The sequence below is a fragment of the Dipteris shenzhenensis genome, chromosome 30, assembly GCF_047967505.1.
Source record: "Dipteris shenzhenensis isolate YYH24624 ecotype China chromosome 30, Dip_SZ_1.0, whole genome shotgun sequence".
NCBI lineage: Eukaryota > Viridiplantae > Streptophyta > Polypodiopsida > Gleicheniales > Dipteridaceae > Dipteris > Dipteris shenzhenensis.
In genome coordinates, this window is record NC_141625.1 from 43,339,057 (window position 1) to 43,347,822 (window position 8,766).

Below are 8,766 nucleotides of genomic sequence, written 5' to 3' on the forward strand. Positions count from 1 at the left end.
GCAGATGCACGCATTCGATCATTACCATCAGAGCGAAAAAAACGAGCTGTGATGTCATGATTCGTGGTAGCATTTGAGGAAGCAACATCAAGCCATTTAGATAAATACCATTCTCGAGTGTTCACAAGCTTTAGCCTACACTCTAAAGTTCATAGAGTGACAACCCTACCGTTGACCTTGTATTTTTGTGCCAAAACGTCACCACTATTGCAATGACTTCTACATAGGCTGTCTCTCCTTTTCTTGTGTTCTGTTGAAGCCCATAGACTACTTGGATCGAGATGATCAAGCATTGCTTCCACTCTTTATGCATCTCTCGAGAGTTTCTCCAAATAACAAGGACATTTGTAGAAAGCAGACGGGATACAAGATGTTTGACGAGCACATCATACACATGCTTGATACAACACAGGTCAGTGGTTGCCTAACCATCCTGGTGGTTGCTTGTGATTGAGATTTGGGATAGTTTACTTTTTTCATTTCTTGATACAACACAGATCAGTGGTTACCTAAACCAGCCCGGTGGTTGTTTGTGATTGAGCTTTGGGATAGTTTACTAGGCTGGTCTAGACTTAATGTGATTGTCCTAAACGGGCCCGATGGTTGGAATATCATGCAACCGTGTGGCTGGTTCAGCTCAAACACCAAAACCAGGATGGCTTGGACTTAATGTGATTGTCCTAAACCAGCTTGATGGTTGAAACATCATGCAATCGTGGTTGGGTCAGCTCAAACACCAGTTATATGATTGTCCTAAACCAGCCCAGTGGTTGGAATATCATGCAACTGTGTGGCTGGTTCAGCTCAAATACCAGAGCCAGGCTAGCCTTGGACTTAATGTGATTATCCTAAACCAGCTCGGTGGTTGAAACATCATGCAATCGTGCTTGGCTCAACTCAAACACCAATTAAGGATAGAGGAGGTAGGCGGTGGCAACAAAATGCATTTTTGTTGGTTTAGGATTACCAGCAACCCCCACAAAATATAACCTTTAGTAAATCCCAAACAGCCACTGTGCTTGTTTTAGTAAATCCCAAACAAGGGAAAATATAAATCCCAAATAGTATACTAATCCCAAACAACCACCAAGCTTGTTTTAGTGACAATGACTATGCATAAAGGACCATTTAATTCATAGGTTCAAATTAGCATTCAGTTGGAATCAGACTACTGTAATTACAATGACTATGCATGAGGAACCATCTAATTCACAAGCTCAAATTAGCATTGAGCAGGAATCAGACTGTAATAATAATGACTTTGCATCTAGTTCACAAGCTTTGATTAGCATTCAGTCGGTTTATCAGGTTATAATAACAATAGTTTAGAATGAGAATTAGCATTAAGCTGAGATAGACTGTAAGAACACATCACACGGTTAGAATTACCATCTAATCGCATGTCATGAGTGAAGCAATCATAAGAAAATAGAACCTTCGAATCCAACTAAATGCAACATTTTCAAATTATAAGATCTAGCTGAGTGAAGCAATCATATCCAAGGACGTATAAATGGTGAGTTATTGCTTTAAAACTCAAGATATATAAAAAAGCCAAAATGTATAGTCATCCCCTAAATTTATATACCCAAGTAGTATACAACCAAGTTTTACTCTTCTACATTTTGAAAAGAGGCCACCATCATATCTAAGTATGGATAAATACAAAGACAATTTACTTTTTTTTTTTTCAAAGAAGACAATTTGCTACTTAACTCAAGTTCTATTGAAAAGCTGACTCTGTATTAGAGGGGTGATCAGCCCCTAAAAAAGTCCCGGGTAATATATATCCAAGATTACAAGAGATAAAGTCTGAGATCTTTGAAGGACTTTATATTTATGCAATGATTTCAGGACACAGGCTCGACACTTCACACATTGGGAGCCTTCAGCAACATACTTCGCAAACTGTGGATTCTTATAATATTGAAGGCCTTCCCACAGTTCCTCATGCAATATGACCATCTTGTGAATGACACTCTTGGGAACTCTATGTTCCTCCTTCAAGCGATCAATCTTATCTATGACAACAATCTTGGGTTGTCAAGAGACCCCTTGCGAAATGGCTTCATCATGCTCAGGACAAGCGGTAGGAAAAATTTCATTGCCTCTGTGGCTTTCCATCTCTGTTCCTTCTGTGTTCCTTCACTCGAGACCTATCGGGTTTTTTAACTAGTTTGCTCTCCTACTATCCAAGATGTAATTGTTTACATATTCTAATATGTCAAATCAAGCCGTCTTGACATGCTCAACGATGTAATCCAGTGAGAACTTTGCCATCTTTGAAGACCCGTGTACCAATAGATTCCCCACACATTACATTGATGAATATGACAGGTTAGTTGTATAATAGTTAAGGCTAGAGGAGGTTGGCACTGGCAACGAAATGCATTTTTGTTGGTTTAGGATTGACTACAACCCCCACAAAATATAATCTTTAGTAAATCCCAAACAACCACCGTGCTTGTTTCAATAAATCCTAATCAATAAATCCCAAATAAGGAAAAATATAAATCCCAAACAATATACTAATCCCAAACAGCCACCGAGCTTATTTTAGTGACAATGGCCATGCATGAGGGACCGACTAATTCATAGGTTCATATTAGCATTCAATCGGAATCAAACTATAATAACAATGATTGTGCATGAGGGACCATCTAATATATTGGCTCAGATTAGCATTGAGCCGAAATCAAACTGTAATAACAATGACTTTGCATGGGGGACCATTGAGTTCACAAGCTTAGATTAGCATTCAGTCAGTGTATCAGATTGTAATAACAATAGTTTAGAATGAGAACTATTGTTATTACAGCCTGATGAACCGACTCAATGCTAATCCGATGTCCTGTTTTGATCTTTCCTTTCTTCAGTTGACTGTAATAACAATGACTTTGCATGAGGGGCCATCTAGTTCACAAGCCGCCCAGATTAGTATTTTTTGATGACCGAGAAATTCTCCCATGGCAACCATCTAATCGCACATCATGGCTAGACAATGATGTATATGTTGCTTACGCTAGGTAGGGCTACTAGCAAAGCTGGGTGTATGTGCCATTGCTCCCCCCCTCATCCTCTTGAATTATTATGATCTTGGCTCTGATGACTGAGAAATTCTCCCATGGCAACCATCTAATCGCACGTCATGGCTAGACGATGATATATATGACCGCCTACGCTAAGCTGGGCTACTAGCAAAGCTGGGTGTATGTGCCACCGCTCCTCCCCCCTCATCCCATTGAATTATTATGATCTTTGCTCCGATGACCGATTGATTTGAGAGGGAACTCCCTCTTTTATAGAATGTGAGAGAGGGTGGCCTCAATCAGTGGCACCTCCGCCCACTTAGAAGACCGAGCATTATGCTGAAAAGTAAAACCTGACAACATTGGCTGTGATTCTTCTCAAAGGTCAACAAGACTGAGTTGGAGTAATATATTCGACCAATGATGGTGCTCAGAAGCTAACATGTGAGTATGGCCAAAAGTATTATCACCCAGCTGAGGAGCATTATTAAAATCTCCACAAATAAAGACATGTTGTTGCCATGGATAGACTTGTATATCAGCCCAAATTAAACCTCTACTGCAAGAGAATTGAGGTGCGTAAACTGAAGCAAATTCAAAAATCTCACCCTAAACGAGACACTGATTAGCCATCTGCCTTGGCTATCATTGAGAGCAATAATTGGCTGAAACTCATGTTTCACCAGGAAAACCACACCTGAAAAGGAGTACTCACCCCACATAAAATATGTCATGCAACAAAGTGCCCATAACGACCAACATACATATGCTGGTTATGCTCTTACAATGCCACTATGTCAAGTTGTAATTAACTAAGATAGCCCTAGACAAGTTTCCATTTCCTGGGAGCACATAAACCCTGTACATTGAGAGTCAAACATTTTATATGTGACAACATATTTACAAAATATATACAACTAAGAACCAAAAGTATCAAGTCCGCATTTCAATCTCGAGATCCAGCCCACGACCCTGAAGAGAAACAAGTGTGTGTGGAGAAGACAAAAGACCCGTAATTTCCTCTTCAGGGAAGAGGGTGCGACTTTCTATCACAACAGCCCAAGTGATACCAATTCCTGAATTTTCTTCAGGAGTATGACCATTTGTAGATGAACCATTCCATATGAGTACACACACACACACACACATATATTAGCTTTGGCAATTCCTTATATCCCGAAGAACAATTTTGTTTATTTTCTCCAACTTTTTCCTAGCTACTTCCACGTTTGTTCCATGGAGTTTCATTGCCCCAACCTTCTTCTCATCCTCCTGCATGTGAGCATCAGCATAGATGTTGGATATCAAGACATAAGTTGCAGCATCCTTTTCGTTTTTCTGCACAGCATGTTCAAACACACGTCGTCCAAGCTCCACGTTACACCACCTTTGACAAGCACCCAACACAGCATGCCATAAAGCAAAATCAGGTTGGAAAGGCATCCTCTCCGCCATTGCTACAGCTTCATCTAATTGTCCAGCACGGCAGAGGAGATCAACCATGCAAGTGTGGTGCTCATTTGTTGGAACGATGCCATAGTCTCTGCTCATGGCCTCAAAGTACTTCTGGCCCTTGTCCACTAGACCAGCATGACTGCATAAATTAAGAACGCTGAGAAATGTAACCCCATCTGGTTTTATGCCTTTTTCCCTCATTCTGTCCAGTATGTGGAAAACCAAATCACTTTCTCCGAGCTGTGTGTATCTTGCAAGCAGTGCATTCCATGAGATTACATCCGGAGCTACACCCTCCAGTTGCATCTGTTGGAAACAGTTCAGTGCTTGCTCAACAAGCCCATGTTGGGCATACCCTGCAACTAATGCAGTCCATGAGACTACGTTACGGCTTGAAAGCTTATCAAACACTCCCCTTGCATCTGCAAGTGAGCCGCATTTAGCATACATATCAACCAGGGTGTTGCCAATGCCAAGATCTCTTTCCAACCCCTTTCGGGCAATCTCAGCGTGTATTTCCTGTCCCTTGTCTGTGGCTCCCATGCTGCCACAAGCTTTCAAGCTGCAAACAAACGTGATATTATTTGGAGAAGCACCCTCCCGTTGCATCTGCTTGAAACACTTCAAAGCTTCCTCACCAAGCCCATGTTCAGCATATCCTGCAATTAGTGCATTCCACAAGACTGCATCTCGGACTGGAAGCTTGTCAAACACTTCCCTTGCCTTGGAAAGCAAGCCACATTTGGCATACATATCAACCAAGATGCTGCCAACGAAAGGATCTCTTTGCAACCCCTTTCGGGCAATCTTGGTGTGTATTTCTTGGCCCTTGTCTATGGCTCCTATGATGCAACAAGCTTTCAAGCTGCAAATAAACGTAACAGCATCTGGAGAGACACCCTCCAGTTGCATCCTTTCAAAACAGTTCAGCGCATCCTCACCAAGCCCATGATGGCCATACCCTGCAATTAATGCATTCCATGAGACTACGTCTCGAACTGGAAGCTTGTCAAACACTTCCCTTGCTTTTGCAAGCAAATCACATTTGGCATACATATCAACCAAGGTGCTGCCAAGAAAAGGATCTCTTTCAAGCCGTTTTCTGGCAATTTCAGCATGTATTTCTCTGCCCTTGTCAATGGCTCCTGTGCTGCAACAAGCTTTCAAGCTGCAAACAAACGTGATGGCATCTGGAGGGATACCCTCCAGTTGCATCTGTTTGAAACAACTCAGCGCTTCCTCACCAAGTCCATGTTGTGCATACCCTCCGATTAGTGCATTCCAGGAGACTACATTTCGAACTGCAAGCTTGTCAAAGGAGGCCTTCAGGCTTGTAAATAAGCCACATTTGGCATACATATCAACCAAGGTGCTGCCAACAAAAAGATCTCTTTCCAACCCCTTGCTGACAACTTCGGCATGTATATCTTGGCCCCTTTCCACATCTTTCAGCCTAGCACAGGCCTTCAGTATGGCCACAAATGTATGCTTGCTAGGATGTACCAAATTCTCTTGCATTGTCTGGTACACGTTGAGGGCATGATGCGATTCTCCACATTCAATGTAACCTCTGATGAGAGAAGTCCAAGAGTACTCGTCCGGATCAACCAACCTGTTAAAAAACTGCAGAGCGTCGCCCATGCTTCCACACTCCACCAACATTGGGACAAGGTAGTTCACCAGAGGTTTATGAGCTTCCAGGCCCCTTCTAACCATGTAGGCCTGCAAGCGCTTGGCGTTCACTACGTTTTTCTTTTTTCTGCACTTCTGAAAGACGCAGAGTAAGTTCTCCATCAAAGGCAGGTGGGGCATCCGTTCCAAAGAAGCGAGTGCCTCCTCTAAGCTCAGCATCTCCCAGCTACTATCCTCTAGCACGTTTTGTGCTGTAGATGCATGCAGCGTAGACGTAACGCTGGCCTTGCAATTGCTAAGAGTCCCCACCAAACCACTGTCTTCACAGTTTGCCCAGGGCTGATGACCAGAGGATGCTTTGGCCCCTGGCACTCCCATGCTTCCTAACTCCTTTTCCTCGTGCCTGTCTTTAAGTTTGTGCCAGCCGTCCATGCATAGAGGCTCCTTGGTCATTTTATGCTGAGGAGACTTGGATTTTCCTCTGAAAACCGTTCCAGACCAGCCTCTATGAGCAAGCATATTCTACAACTTTACCGGTGCAATTACCTTGCTCTTTCGGTTGTCCCACCACTTAGGAAAACTTTGTAAATGACTCTTCCCATAACCGCTCGGTCGTTGATTTACCTGGGAAGCATGAGAATAGTTGTCCGAAGCATAGCGAAACTGGACAGCGAATCGTGAAACTAGCACTCCGTCTTCCAGGCCCAACTCCGAGAGCATTTCCTTGATGCGTGGAGTAGAGCGACCCATAGGGAGGAGGATAATGCACAAGGTCGAGATTGACTGGCGTGGCGCCATGTCGCATCCAAATATCTCCCCAAGAGCATGTCTCTAAACAGGTCCACTATAAATACGGGTAGCATGACCGGAGACCCGCTCCGCTGGGTCCTCAAAACAGGTCCACTTAAATACGGGTAGCAAACTCAAGGTTTCAAAAGCTCATTCTTTATAGACTTTCTTTGAAATAACAAAGTCTTAGATAGGATAAGGAAACTCAAGGTTCCAAAAGCTCATTCTTTATGGTATGGATAATGAAAATTCCTTAGCTGCACTCTGAGCAACCAAAGATATATTCTACACATTTAAATCCCACAAGAGTATGCATCTCTATAAAGTGTAGAGAAGAGAAGTGTGCAACAAATGAGTATTGAGGGTTATAAATGCTTAGATATTCGGTGTTGCAAAGAAATCTATCCATAAGAAACTCTTGAAACAATGCGAGTTCCTATTTATCAATCCAGTATCTAGTTGTTGAAAAATACCAATGAGATAAATGAAAAACATGAATCAAGATTCAAAAGAATGTAATTTTATGACTGCATTGTGACTTGAGACATCATTTGTGGACGTGACATTGCAAAGTGCAAGATCAAAGCTGCAAATGTTATCTTACCAATCTCATTCTTCTTAGACTTGATTAAAATTAGTAAAAGTCCAAATGGAGGACTTTGCAAAGCTTGCATGAGAACATGAAAGAGACAATTTGATCTTAAAGAGACCATTCTTTGAATCAAAAGTCAATTAAAAAGCTATATAGAGATGCAAGAGCTTCCTTCAACGGTAGCGCTTCACAATCATGCCGAAAGTAAAGAGCTACAATGTTTATTTGTTTCAATAGTTATCATTTCTATTCATGAAATTACTTAATTAATCCCTTTTTGTTTTCTTGAACAATTCATTGCATATTTTTTCTCTCTATTTGGCTTTTTCTCTTTGTTTCCTCTTTGCTCATTCCAAACAAGTGCATTGCTAGCAATTAAAAGATTCAAATAAAACAAAAGACAAAACTAGTCACTTCGTAGCACTGCCTGGTAAGGCATGATATGGCATTCACCAGGAATGAAATGTGTCATGTGTTTATGAGTTCTTAGAGAATTCCTACTCTACATGTGTCTTTTGCTTCCAGCTCCATGATGTTTCTATTCCAGGATGGATTCCCTCGCCCATGCCCAAGAGGGAAGGCAAGAGAAGGTTAGGATGGGTTTCTATTCAGGGATGGGTTCCCTCACTCATGCTTACATCTATGTCTTTCTTGTCTATCAACGGTTGTAGTCGACAGTGGAGAAATCCTCATTGTTTGATCCAACAGTTGTCATAATGGTCATGCATTGTCCAGATTGTGACCAAGTACATTACACGAGTTGATTGGCTCTAGAGGGAGAATCGATGCCCCTTTACATCATTTTTTATCAATGGCTCACAAGCAATGCGGTATTTCATCTTGGGCACGTCTCACACTTATCACATGTACATCTCTCTCTCTCTCTCTCTCTCTCTCGCTATATATATATATATATATATATCTATCTATCTATCAAACCAACTCTCTCTCTCTTAGTGCACATATAATGCTCGATTGTCTTCCTCACATGCATACACACATGGAAACATATTGCCGACACATACGTGCACAAAGTCTTGTTACAAACACTGTGTGTGTCTTTTACATACTTCTGTCCCTCTCCTTCCGCATGGCAATCTCTTAATCTCTCTCTCTCTCTCTCTCTCTCTCTCTCTCTCTATATATATATATATATATATATATATATATCAAACACACACTCTCTCTCTTGTATTTATATATACATATCTACACACACATATATATACTCCCCCCCCCCCCCCCTCTGTGTGTGTGTGTGTGTGTGTG